Raw genomic sequence first — 13,493 nt, 5'->3', positions numbered from 1 at the left:
TGTGTTTGCAGTTGCTGAGGTATTAGTCCACTTGTCAGTCCTCAGCTGGGTGAACAGAAAGCTTTGAGTCAAATGGGTTTTGACGTAAACCAGAGAGTTCAAGCCGCTAAATTTTGGGTAGCTGACAGCTGCTGGTTGTTGCCATGGAAACCTCCCAGTGTCTGTATGGTGGGGCTGTAGCCTGCACGCTTCAGAAGTGCAGTTTGTTGCTGTGCCTGAGAGCAGCAGAAGACAGTAGTTCTGAAAATTCCCAGCCTCACAACAGCTGGATTTTTCTGAATGCACATAGTTTCCTTGCTGAAAGGTGACAGGAAGCAGGCCTGCTTGGGCAGGGAGGAGGAGGATCTGCATCTCACCATCTGAGGAGACAAGAGGTCTATCAGTGTTGCTGGTGTTGTGTTACTGCCTGACCTAAAATACCCTGCTGGCTACCAGGGAGATGGTTTGGTGTGTCCTTCTCTGACCATAATTGGAGACATGGCAGCAATTGAGGCACTAACTCCAGACATTTACACCAAAATGTAGCACTGCCCTGAAACAGAACTGGGTTGGCCCTATTTGCTCTTACCTTCAATGAGGAAAGATGGGATGTCGAGATTTTTTTCCTGTGGTAGTGCATGAGAGCCTTCTGAGAGTTAAAGGTGGCAGGAAGAAGGAAAAACATTTACCTTGTTTCCCTAGAAACCAGATTGGGTGACTAAAAGAGCTGCCTGGCTCACTGTCAACCTCATTTAACACATGAACCTGCTGGCTAATTTCGGCCAAGTGAAATAAGAGAGGTCTCACCTAATTTTTTTTCCCTCTTGTCACAAGCCTCAAATTAGCAGGTAGGTGGAGAAGATCCTTACATTAGTATTCCTGTGATGCAGAAAAGCAGAATTCCCAACCTCTGTCCATCCTGAGCCTGCAGTTTTATGGGCACCTCTGACGAGTGAGGTTTTTTCCCCTCCCCTTAGGTGGGCTTTTTGCTTTTTAAAGCTGGTATGTACTTCGCTGACTAGGAAGGGCATGGCTCTGAGCCAACACTGCCTACTGCTGCTTCCATCTCACCATGCATCCAAGGGAATTGGGATTGTCAGGATAAATGGATGTGCTGGGGGTGAGCATCTGTGACAAACTATGGACTATCTTGATGAACATCTCTAAAAGCACCTAATTTTACCACACCTTGTGGTGGAAGCTCTGGGGGTGCTGCTGATTCTATTTTGAAGTGACTGGCAGAGGGAATTTTTAATCCAGTTGGCGCCTAAGTAGGTGGAAGCAGTCCTGAAGGAATGTCATTGTTGAAGATGCTCGACGTGTGTCTGGCAGGAGGAGTTACTTTGCCTTGGAACCCAGTGCCAGACTTGGGTTTGTTTATTTTTGAAGCGTTTGTTGCTGACTGATAAAACAGTGGATGGTGGGGAAGAAAACCCCACAAAAGATTGTTTCCTGGAATCCTGGGGACATCCAACGTCAGGAGGTGGCGCTCCTTCCTCTGTAGACACTCGCTGACGGCTTGCTGGCCTGGCCTGGCCTGGAGAAAAGCCCTGCTTGGCCGCGGCACCCGGGCGGTGTGGGTCCTCTCAGGTCCTCTTAGAGCTCCTTGGAGCCCCGCGGTAACACCCGGCTGCTTTGCTGGGCAGCTCTTGGGAACCCGCTTGTGGGACATCCCTGCCAAGCCGTGTGGGTGGGGAGTGAAGCCATGGGATGCCAAGCTGTCTTTGGCAAAGCCTCCCACTCCTAAAACCTGGTCCACCCTGCAACTCTTATCTCCCAGCCTTCCTGCTCCTGCAGACCGTGTGTCCTCTCTTTTGGGGACAGTCCCCAGTGCAACAAGCAGCAACTGTTGTGTACATCAGTATAGCAGCTCCCCAAAGCCAACATTTTTAGGGTGACTTACATTTAATTACTGAGTTTTTCTTTTTGGCGCTGTCATCTCATACCCCACAGCTCCATGAATGCTGTGGTGGTTCTGCTTCCCTACTCCAAAATGTCCAAGATCCCAGTCCAGTGAGAAGCCACTGGTCTGTATCCCACACCCTGGTGATGCTCAGACCAACCCAAGAGCCCCGCAGGAGGACGGGGCCAGCCCTTACCCTGCTGAAATAACACCAAAAGCCGTGGGAACGTGCCCTGTCCCAGCTGGTGGTGGGAAGGCGGCGGCTGGGAAGAGGGACTCGGTTTCAGCCCCAGCACCGGGTGCTCCCCAGCTGCCAGCGGTGCAGGGCTGGGACCCAGCACTCCCAGGTGGGGGCCTCTTTTCCAGCGGCATCTGGCCCCAGCCAGCACTGCCGCCTCTTTTCCGTGCAGAAGATGAAACGAGATGCAGCTGTGATGCTGGAGCGGAGGCCTTAGAAGTGTGTAAGGATGCCTGGGAGGGGAAAAATTGGGTTCAAGTTGGAGGTCTTGGCTCCCGCAGTCAGCTTCACTAGTGGCCCAGCTGACACCTTGCCTTCCCACCCCGGCCCCTGCCTTTGATCCCGATGACAAGCGGGGAGCTTCAAGTATGCTGGATGGGGGAGAAGGGCTGATGAAGGTGCCCCGGGGGAGCCGCAGCCGGGTTCATGCACCACGGCAGCTTTTCTGCCAGAGCAGCTCCACTGGGCTGTCCCGAGGCCAGCGTGCATTTGATTTGCAGCTCCCTCCACCCCCCAGCCCGAGGACTTCTTTTGTACCTGACAACTTGCTGGCTTCTCACGAACCCTTAGAAGTGCTTGTGGGACCCGGGGCCATGGATATGATGGGGAGTGGTTCCTCACAGAGGCACTCCCAATGTGGAGCTCCAGGACTGCAGCTCCCTGTGCCAAAGCAAAGCCAAAGCTGAAGTTTTCCCGTGGCCACCAGGGCCTTCTTGCCATGAAGATGTCAGTAGTCCCAGGGCAGCACTGCTCCCCGGCTGGGCACAGGACTTATGGGAGTCCATGTGAGTTTTGGGAAGTCTTTTCATTCCTTCTCCCAGCACGGTGCTGGAGAATCACATGTTTCTGTGGTGACCAATGGGCACATGGAGGAAGACTAAATTTATCTTCTACAGGCTCTCAACTTCCCCAAAACTCCGTGGGGTTGCCGTCCTTTCCTGCTAGGGACAGCTCCTGGTAGGGAGATTGCAAGGGTCCTCTGGATGCCCAGGTGCCACCCAGCTCCCTGCAAGCCCCAAAGCACTCCAAGGTCAGGCAGCATTCTTGGTAGCTATGTGTGGCATTAAAATCAAACCCAAGGACCAAATCAGGGAAAGACATATACCTAGATCCGGCTCGGAGATCCAAGGGACACCTCTCTAAGACTGTCCACAGAGTCAGGCATCATTTCACACCCAAATGCCAAATGCTTTTAAAATATGTATTTTTTTTTACTTCCTTATTGACACCAGTGGTGGTAGAGACTAAGCCAACAGGGACTGTTGCTGCTGGGGACAGCTGTATGGGCAATCAGTGAGGGAAGCTATCCCCACACGTCTAATTCCACAGGATAATTCCCCCCTCAGCTTTGTGGCTGGAGCCGTCTGCTGTTTGCTCCGCTCCTCTCTGCCACTGTGTTCGAGGGGTGGATGGAAACCAAAGCTCATTATTCCTGTTGGGAATCAGCCAGCAGCCGGGGCTCTGGTTGGTGAGGAGCTGTTGATGGCGGAGGTATTTATAATCTTTGTTTGGTTCCAGCAAGGCTGGACGCCCACTCCTGCTTCCCTTCATACAATAAGATCAAACAGCTCCGGGACATTTCCTTGCTCCTTGCAGATGAAATTCTTGCATCTGCTGACCTGCTCCGCCCTGCCTGAGGCTGCAGCCTCTTCCTTCACTCAAAGACCTGGAGGGCTGCTGCTGCTCTTTATTCTGCCCCTAAACTGGGGATTTGCTAATTTTTTCCACCTCATCCCGCACCATTTTCAGACCTTATGGGTGAGGGATAAAGGACTAGGACTAGGCCCCTTCCCCACCTCAGCTTCATTCCCTCTCCCACTTCTGAAGGACCTCAGCTGTGTTTGATGGGTCACATGTGGACTTTGCCCATGAATGTCAAAGCTGGAGCAGGAAAGCAGGAGTATGCTTGCCCATGGCAAGGGCAAGGTGCCTGGCAGGAATCTGTATCTGTCCCACATATCCATTCTCTTCTTCGGTGCCTGGCCCTGGTGACAAGCAGGGATGAGGCAGTAGGAAGACAGTACACATGTGCTGGGCAGGTTGTCTGTATCACAGATGATGTACATCCCTGCTCCTGGAACCTCTTGCTGCTTGTCCTCATCCCAGCCCAAGGCCCTCACCATGCAGAAGTGTTGAGGATCTCATCAGACCCTTCCGCCAAAGGCCATTTTGTTCTGGAGATCCCTTCCAGGTGCTCAGCAGTGGGAGACCACTACCACCACTGCGGCCAGAGATGGAGGAAGGGCAGCATCCCTAGGGAGGTGACATTGAACACTGCCAGAGGCTGACTGTGCCCCAGGCTGTGCTTGAGCCAGAGTAGAATCATCCCCTAGCACCTGGCCACTGGCAAATACCAGCCCGGATTCACCTGCCTCCTCTCCAACAGGGGTTTCTCTGTTGGGCAGGAGCAGGCCCCGGGGATACCAGCCAGTTGATGGAAGCTGTGGCTGACCATACCCTAAGCCATGCTGTGCTGTCCTGTCCATCTCCCAAGGAGGTTTTCCTTCCCCTCTCCAAGCAGGAGCCTTCCCGGGTGTCCCCAGTGTTGAGAGGCTGCTGGTGTGGCAGGGGAGCCTGGCTGTGAGCAGAAGACACACCTGCTTTTCATGTCCCCCCTCATAGCACAGCTCATGCTCAGTCTTTCAGCAGGTCCCTGTGATCTAGGGGCAAATTATGGGTGCCAGGTTTGGGGATTTTGGCGTGGGGAGGTAGCAGAGAGCAGCACGTGTGAGTGGCTGGGGAAGGACAGAGTGAGGTGGTCCATTTTGGTACCTTTATAACATCCCTTCCTGGAGCATGCCAGGGTTTCAGGCTGTGCTTGAAGGGCCAAAATGTCACCCCCACTCGGAGCCTTCGGCATCCCCTTTTCTTCAACCAAAGCCTTCATCCCCAAAGGAAACCCTCAGCAGAGTCCCCCACGCCTTCCTGCTCCTCCTCCTTGCCCTCAGGGTGCTGAGCATGGGATGTGTGCCACAGGAAACGGTGGAGACAGCGGCGGGGCAGGGACCCAGGTGTGAACCACACAGGTAGTGGGGCTGTGACTCAGCGATCCCAGGGAAAGTGCCGGAGTGTCCCAGCTGTTGGCATGGCCGAGGCCACGCCGAGAGGGCTCCGGTGGGGAAACCAGACACAACACTGGCCTCACTGCTCACCAGCCTTTTGCTCCAGCCGCCGTGCTTGGCTGCCCCGGGGCTGCTGGCGTGCAGGAGCACTGAGCTTTCAAATTTAGTGCTTTTCATTTCCATGGGGAAAAGCATCTCTTTCCCCTGGAGACCCAAGAGACACGCGTACCCCAAAGATTTTCCACCCCTGGGTCCAGCCTAGTGTCAGAATCTCATGGGGTCCAACAATGGAGACTCTTTCTTCTTGCAGGCAACCTTCCCTTCTCTTTCTCTGCAAAGAGTTAAATCTTTCTCCAATTCAGCGCCTTTTCCCCTCCCTCTTGCCCCCGGGATAATGTTTAACGGAGCTCATTGCTAATTAAATATCGATGACCTCAGGCAGGTTTTGTTATCGTCTGGAAACACCTGATGCATATGTCACCAGAAAGAGTTTTTCTTGTCTCAAGTACGCCGGCAATCCTTGAACTCATGTTGGCTTTTCCCTTCCCACCCTGCCAGCAGCCCCTGCCCATGGGGCACCGAGGCTTTGCTGGCAGCCGTGCAACTCCAACTCGTGTGGGCTTGTTGTAGCCACTCCTAATTGCAGGGGACAGACACAGTGGGAAGGGAAGTTTTATTCCTCTTTTCCTTTCCCAAAGCGTGGCCATTGCTGCCCACCATCCGCAGCTGAACAAGCTCAGCTTGAACTTGGACTTTCCTCTTCTGGTCTGAGTCTGTTCCTTCCTACCTCCTGTGGGCATGGGGATGACCCATCTTGGAGAAATCTCCTGGGATTTCTCAGGGGAGCAGCAAAGTCCCACAAGGAAAACTCTCCGTTCCTTCTCCTTCCCTCTTCTGTCCTTGAGGGCAGACTTGGACCAACACTGCGAGGACAAGCAGGCAGGAGCCAAAACCCTTAAAGGCTGCAATGGAGAATGGGATAGAGAAAGAAAAGGAGCAGAAGAGAAACACAGTGAGAAATGGGAGGCTGTGAAGGGGCTAGAGATGTTCTGGGAAGGGGTTGTGAGTAGGTTTTAGGCAAAATGGACTTTTACTCGGCAGAGCCATATTCTAGATGAGTTTGGTACAACTGTTCCCCTCAGCTGGATGTGTGGAAGTAGAGGGGACTCCTCAGGGGCTGCATGGCAGCTGGGGTTTCCTGCCAGGTCCACCAGCCTTGTAAACAGCCTCTGAACCTTTCTGCCCAAGGAGGTCTCTCAGCCCTGCAAAAATTCTCAAGGCTGGTTTTCTTTGTGGCGAGGAGCAGAGACTTTGCTGACATCATTTTCACACTCTGTGGTATAAATAGCCAACCTGAAAAACAAAGGAAAACTCCCCATGAAGACCATGTAAGGCAGAGCTACAGTTGCACCATTTATTTATTCACTCACCGTAGCTATTTCCTGCCTCTGTTGGTCAGAGATCTCCTGTGTTGGCCAAAAATCAGATTTCCTCCCTGGCCAGGAATTTATGGATCAGCAGCACTGACAGTAACGAAGGAGTCACAACAAACCCCCAGTCCTGACAGCACAAGTTGGCCTCATTCCCAACCAGTTGCTCCAAGGCCCAACACATCTGCTGGGCATCTACAGGGCAGGGCAGTGGTGATCTCCCCTTGGAACAGCGAGGTCAGGGCTGAGGGTAGAAGGTTGAGTAAGGCTGGAGGGATCGGTAAGGCTGGAGGCAGTATCTTGCACCCTCCATCAGCTCTGCCAGTCTGGTGTTTGCTAGATGTTGCAGCAGGCAGGACTTCTTCAATTTCCAGCACCTGTCTTGGGTTGTACTCCCTCCGAGATACCCAGAAGCCCGGTGGAAGCGGGTGCCGTGTTAGAGTGGGGCACAGTGGAAAGGTTTCCAGGCCATAAAGCCTGGGAAGGGGGGGTGTCCCTCGGGCACCCATAGAGTCAGTTTTTGCTGTCTCCCAGCCTGCATGTCCCTGCCGTGTGAGGCAAAGGGAGCCTCAGTCAGGGATGAGCCGAGCACCTGGCAGGGGGAGGGCGGCGTAGACATGGATCCGGCTTGTTCAACAAGCTGGAGCGTGGCTGCAGCGCACCTTCTTCAGGCTCCAGCTGCACTGTGGCTCTGCAGCTCCTTCTCAGCGCTTGTTGCTGCCTCCAGACCGCCCAGCAGATCAGTCTGTGCATGTGCTTCCTTGCTTGCTGCAGGCACCTTTAGGCAGGCTCGCTTGAGCCCCTTCTTCCCTCGCCCCATCTGTGCCGCCAGCTTTGCACGGAGTGAGGCGGGCAGATCTTCCCCTGTGGCTCCAGCAGTGTGCTGAGAGGGCAGCAGCTCCTCATCAGGAAGTGGTGGCCAGCAGCTGGGGATGGCACCTCTTTCAGAAGATCCAGGCAAACATTTTGGGCCATAAGTGTGGGTTCCCTGAATTTCATATCTCCATGTGGGATGCTAAGCAATCCCAGGTCTCCTTTGGGCATGCTCGAGGTGGAGAGGTGGACACACAGGTGCAGGACTGCTGCTGCATGGGAGCACGTCTCTGGGCACTAGCTCCCTTGGTCCTGCCTGTAAGCCCGAGCTGCCTTCTGCTCTGTTCACAGACAAAGACAGATTGCAATTACCCTCGCCTCCTCCCCAAAGCTGCTCTGTTCCCTGGGAAATGGAGCTGGGTTGGCATGGGAGAGCATGGCATGTTGAGGCTTTGCTGGCCGCTGATGGGGACAGCAGCTGGGGACAGTGGGGACAGTGTCAGAGCTGCTTTGCCTGGCTGCCATGGCCAAGGTGCAGGGATGGAAGGACTTGCTGGCATGGAGCAGTTCCCCTTTCTGGCTGCTCACTCCCCCGCCTGAAATCTCCCCTGTGCACAAGTAGCCACAGGGGCAGGGAAGAAGGGGGTGCCAAAGGTTGGTGTGAGCAATTTGGAGGTCTGACTCTAGGGAGAGTCCCATCCAGAGGACTGTCTCCTTGGTCATTGTTATCAGGATAATTCTGCAGCCACTCAAATCCTGTTTTTGTGCTGGTGTTGCCTGGCTCTGCGGGGACTGAGCGGGGAGAAACACAGGAAACGCTAGCAACGGAAGCAGAATCATCTCCTGGAGGGAGCAAAGAGCTGCTGACGCCACTGAGGGGAACAAAGACATTCAGAAGGAGTTAGACATCGCCTTGTGCTGGAGACACCTCAGACAAGTAGTCTCAGTCCCAGCTTATGGCACACCTCACATTCCTCCAGCACACTGCGCCTCCATCTCCCCCAGCTCAACCTCCTGCATTGAGGTCTGGGGTGCAAGGAGACCTCGGGGGGTCCCCAGGTGAGGAGAGGAGGCAGCTGTGAGCTAACCCTGCCTGATGTTCTTGCCATGGAGAAGCCGTGGGGAGGGTGACCTGGGGGATGTCCTCTATCCCCAGCTGCTGCCAAAGCTTTGGCTGGTGTGCCAAAAGCAAGGGTGGCCATGGGAACAGCACAGCACTGGGTGACAGCGTGGGCGCCAGCCTTGCCGCTGCCTCAAAGCTCTCCCCTCCAGCACCCCCAAATGCCAGCGGGGCTGTCCCCATGCCTTGCATGCACAACAGGCCCTCTGTTCCTCAGGCACAAAAGGAAATTCTGAGTAAAAAGGTCAGAGGGCGTGGCATTCATCTCATCCGGGGCCGGGAGGAGATGCAAGCCCCTGCTTGGCAGGGTCACAAGCTGCCCCTCTCTTCATCCCCACCCATGGCACCTTTCAGGTCCTAAGGAAACCCCCAGATGCTTCCTCTCTCGAAGGTGCAGGTCAGGAGTGCTGCATCCCAAATGCCAATGGATCTTTCATGTGGTTCTGGGGCAGGAAATCCACTCTCCCAGAGCAGAGCAAGACCCTTGTGTCTCCTAGCTGCTGGCCCTATGGGGTGAGTGCCTTAGCCTGGCTGAGCTGGGGAGCTCTCTAAGTCCTGACCTTGCATGTGGCAGTGGAATGTGATGACAATGGACACAGCCTTCTCCTCAACGCACTTGTAGTTCCCCCTATCCAGCTCCCATATCCCTAATTCCAAAAAGAGGATGTGTACCGAAGCTGTAAGTAATGAAGACGCATTTTCTGTTACAACAGGCAGCATTCACATCTCAGATCCTTCCGTGGCTCAGGAGTAAGAGCCCATTCCAGCTCCATCAAATGTAGATCCCACCCCCTTCCCTTCCACTGCCTACTCCAGAGCCAGGGAGGAGGATTTCCCCCATCATGAAGATGACTGATGCTGTGGGACACTGGAACCATTTGGAGCAGCACTGCTGGGGAGAAGTTTACAGCACTCTTACCCTGCTGCCCGCAGAAAGGACAGCACAGCCAGGATGCTGCTGCTGCCAGGAGTGCCTCCAATCCCCAGGGTCTGCCTTCATGAGCAGTGTTTGTGGCTGGAACATAAGTGTCAAAATGTCATCAGTACCTTATCTGCAACGTATCTGGGTCCTTTCGGTACCTACTCAGCTTCCAAAAATAGCCTAGCAGGGAAAAAGAATACATTCCTAAAATAGCACCACCACTTGGGCTCGTCAGTGCTGGAGCTGACACCTGGTTGAGTGCCCACCGCAGCTTTGCAGGGAGATTTCAGATCCATTCTCCCACCTTCTCCCAGCCTAAAATAGCAGCCACACCTCACTGCACTGGGAGGCCAGCAGGTGCTTTCCAGCCTTCACCCAAAGCAGTGCCAGCTGCTCCTGGCCACCCTGTGCCACCCCAGGACACCACTGTTTGCTGTCCTGTGTGAGCCCACGGGGCTCACACGTCCCACGGCAGGGCAGGGAGCTGTGGAAGCCCTGGAGGACAGCAAGGGCCAGGTGAGTCACCCCTAGGGATGCAGCCAGCCATGTGGGAGGAGAGGGTTGGCTGGCTGCCTCTCCTGAAAAGGAGAGCTGGTGAGGAGGTGGAAGCCGGGAAGACGGAAGGCCTTGTTTGTCCATTCCCAGAGCGCTGCAGGAACTGCTATATGAGGAATTACCTGATCTCAAATCTCCAGATGCTTTTCACTAACTTCCTCATTTGAGCCTCCCCCAGCTTCTGCAATGTTGCCCTGTGCTCTGCTGCTGCTGCTGCCTCCCTGGAGCTACCTCAGCGCTGGCAGCTGGTTTCCTCCGGGCTGCAGGGACTCTTCCGCTGCCTTATGCTCCAAATTTATCCACACCTGCTCTTCCTCCTGGATGGGCCACATTTACTCTGCATATGTGAATCCAGAAGCCCAGCTCTGCCAGGCAGGCAGGCCTTGGCCACCTGGGAAGGCAGGGAAAGCCACGGTGAGTGGGTGGTTCATGAGCTTCCAGTCACAGGGAGGATGCTGCAGGTGTGGGGTGACCTGTGGGAAGCTCTGTGGGAGCCAGGTGGGAAACTGGGGACTCAGGATGTAGGAAATCGATGCTCTGCATCTATCCCTGGCACATCTTGGCTTTTCACACACATTCCAATCCTACACACCCAGTGTGCTCCCCGTGCAGCCCCTGCCTCTTTGCAGTGTTGCACAGCCGGACTTCTCGGCACCCGTGAAGGATGAGAGGATGAGACCATGACACAAAGGTTTCATGCTCTTTGGAGACTATGGCCTCCTCTCTTGCCTGGCCCTTTAGAAAGGTCTGGGCAAGGATGTTTTTGCAGAAGACAAAAGGTTTAAGGATGTGTATTGGATTCTGAGGGATGGAGACCAGCATGAAATAACTGCTGACCTGGAAGCAGGATCCAGCACTGCTGCTCTTCATATTGAGCAGTGTTTCCTGGGGCAAGTGGTGGAGGAGGGGTGACCCTGCTGAGTTCAGGAGGGTTGAGAATCATGAAGATAAGATGTTCCCAGGGAGTAGGATGTAGTCAGGGGCTGGGGTGTCTTGGAGAGCAGGGATGGAGGCACATTTTACTGCAGAACAAACCTGGGACTGTCCAGGAGCAGGGCTGGAAAAGGATGCACGGAAGGGAAGATCAGCAATGGCATATGCTGGATGCAGGTTAGAGCAGGGGTCTTTTTGAATCAGGGAGGACTTCTCTTTTAGCAGTCATGCTGGGGTTGAGTAAGTTCTCAGAGTACCTCCCAGGACAGAGGTACCCCCAAAAGCAAGCTTGAGGGATAGAGGGCAATGGAAATGGATTGCTGAAGTATATGAGGGAAAGCTGGGAAGGTAGGGAATGGCAAAGCCTTTGTTTTTCTCCAGGGACACCTGCTCAACTGTAGACTCACCAGTTCTTTGCAACCTCATAGCACCCCAACTCATGGTTAAATCAGGGTCTGAGAGCTTCCAGGCTGGGGCAGGAAGGGGGGATATGAGTCAAAACAACAAAAGCAGCATTCTTGAGGAGGTTAATTTCAAGGCTGGAATGGATTTTTTGAAATAACAGGTTATTTCTAGACTTAGGAAATGAACCAAGTAGCCCACAGGCCCAGAAGGAACCATGGGGAGGTCTTATGGTCATACCTCTGAATTCAACAACCCGTTGTGCAAGCTGAGGTCACTGGTCATTGCAGATGACAGGAACACAGGGAGAGGAAGTGGGGACAGGATGCTTGGCCAAAATACCTTAAGAAATGATGATAAGGATATCCCCTCTCTTCCAGAGCCAAGATGTGACAGTACCTCCCCAGGGCTCCATAAGGAGCAGTGATGAGAGGGTCACCTGCAGCAGGAGAGGTTGTCCCAAACCTCTCCCCAGCTTCATCACTTCTCCTGGCCTTCGTCTGACTACAGTGCTGGTTTCCCCCTGCCCCTTTTCTTTCATTTCAACATAAGAAGCAGCAAATGAAACCTTCTAAGGGCGAGCAAACAGGATAAACCTGGGTCAAAACTGAGCAGGGGGTGGTGTAATGGCAGGGTCATGAGATTGCTGACCTGTGAGAAGCCATATAGACAATGTGATGGGTTTTAGGCATTTGGAAAAGCAAACAGGCTTGTGCTGCAGCAGCAGAGGAAGCAGGAGACAGCCTGAACATCATGCTGAAGCCTTCTAGCACAATAGCCTGTCCAATTCCACTGCCCATCTGAGCAAGAGTTTGCCATTGCTCAAGTAACTGTGAAGCCCAGCAGTGCTTTCCCAGGGAAGTGGAGGAAGCCCTGCCAGCACAGGGATCAGAAATCCTGAGGGGCTGTGCCCATGCTTCTTGGCCTGCCTCTGTCTAGCAGAAAAGTTATGGCTGAAGGACTCAGGCAGGGAAGGTGGTGCAGCCCCTCAGGGTCCCTTTGGTCCCCCAGTGGACAAAAGAGACTGTTTGAACCTTAAAATCCGCAGTAGAGCCCTGTGAAATGCTGATGGTTGTCCAAAGAGAGGAGGCTGCGGTCGTGAGCAAGAATGTGGCAGAACTTGAGAAACTCACAGATTTCCTGGTTCCTGGGAAAGGAAGCCACCATCTGTTGTCAGAAAGAGGAATACTGATGGAAGAGCAATTTCATTAGATAATCTCTCTAATTAAGACAGGTGACAGGATGCGAATTTCCCTCCTGGAGAGACCTTTGTGGAGACCTCAAGCAAGCATGCTTCTGACCTTGTCCTTCCAGTCAAGGCCAAGTGCGAGAGTGAGAAGAGAAGCTGTGGGTCCCCTGGACCCTCCTTGGTGCTCACCAGTGGCTGAACCCCTGTGGGGCTGGATGGGATGGCTCTGCAGGCCTGTCTGGGAATGCTGGGAACCAGCAGACAGACCAAAACAAAGCATATATCTCGAATATATATTCGATATCTAGGATAGAGAGATCCCACAGCACCAGGCTGTGTGCAAACCTGCCTTCTTTTGCCAGTCAACATCTGCTGAAGGCCCTTACTCAGGGCTGCGCTTAATCCTGGCAGCTGTGTCATTCTTCCCCTCTACCCAACCCCCTTTTTCCCCCGAAGAAATTTCTACAAGATTTTTTTTTTAATTGGCTTTGTCTGTTTGATCCCTAGTTCCTATTCAGGCCAAACAAGGAATGCATCATACTGGAGACAGGATAGAGGACTCTTGGAGTTAATAGTTTTCTCCATTGTCTTTCAAATGTGTGCTGAGATGTCCGTAGCTGGGGGACGCATTGTGCTGCCTTCCTGCTTGTTTTTCCAACAGTCTCCAGTGAATAAAAGCAATGCAGAGCTTGTAATACACTTTCCATGACCTCTAATCTCATGTACGATCTATCTCAATTGCCAGGTCGAATACAGTATTCATTAGCATTGGTTCCAATTCCATCTCATCCACTTCTCCAAAACCCAGCCCCAAGCTATCCCTGGCTGCCTCCAGCTTCCCTTGGCTGCATCACCATCTTTCACTGCCCTCATCCATACCTTCTTGTCCCTTTTTTCTGCTCTCCCAAGTCACGTGTCCTCCCCTCTTCTCCTGAGCGTTTGGTCTG

This window comes from Sylvia atricapilla, chromosome 5 (genome assembly GCF_009819655.1).
Source record: "Sylvia atricapilla isolate bSylAtr1 chromosome 5, bSylAtr1.pri, whole genome shotgun sequence".
NCBI lineage: Eukaryota > Metazoa > Chordata > Aves > Passeriformes > Sylviidae > Sylvia > Sylvia atricapilla.
This window is presented reverse-complemented; position numbering follows the sequence as displayed.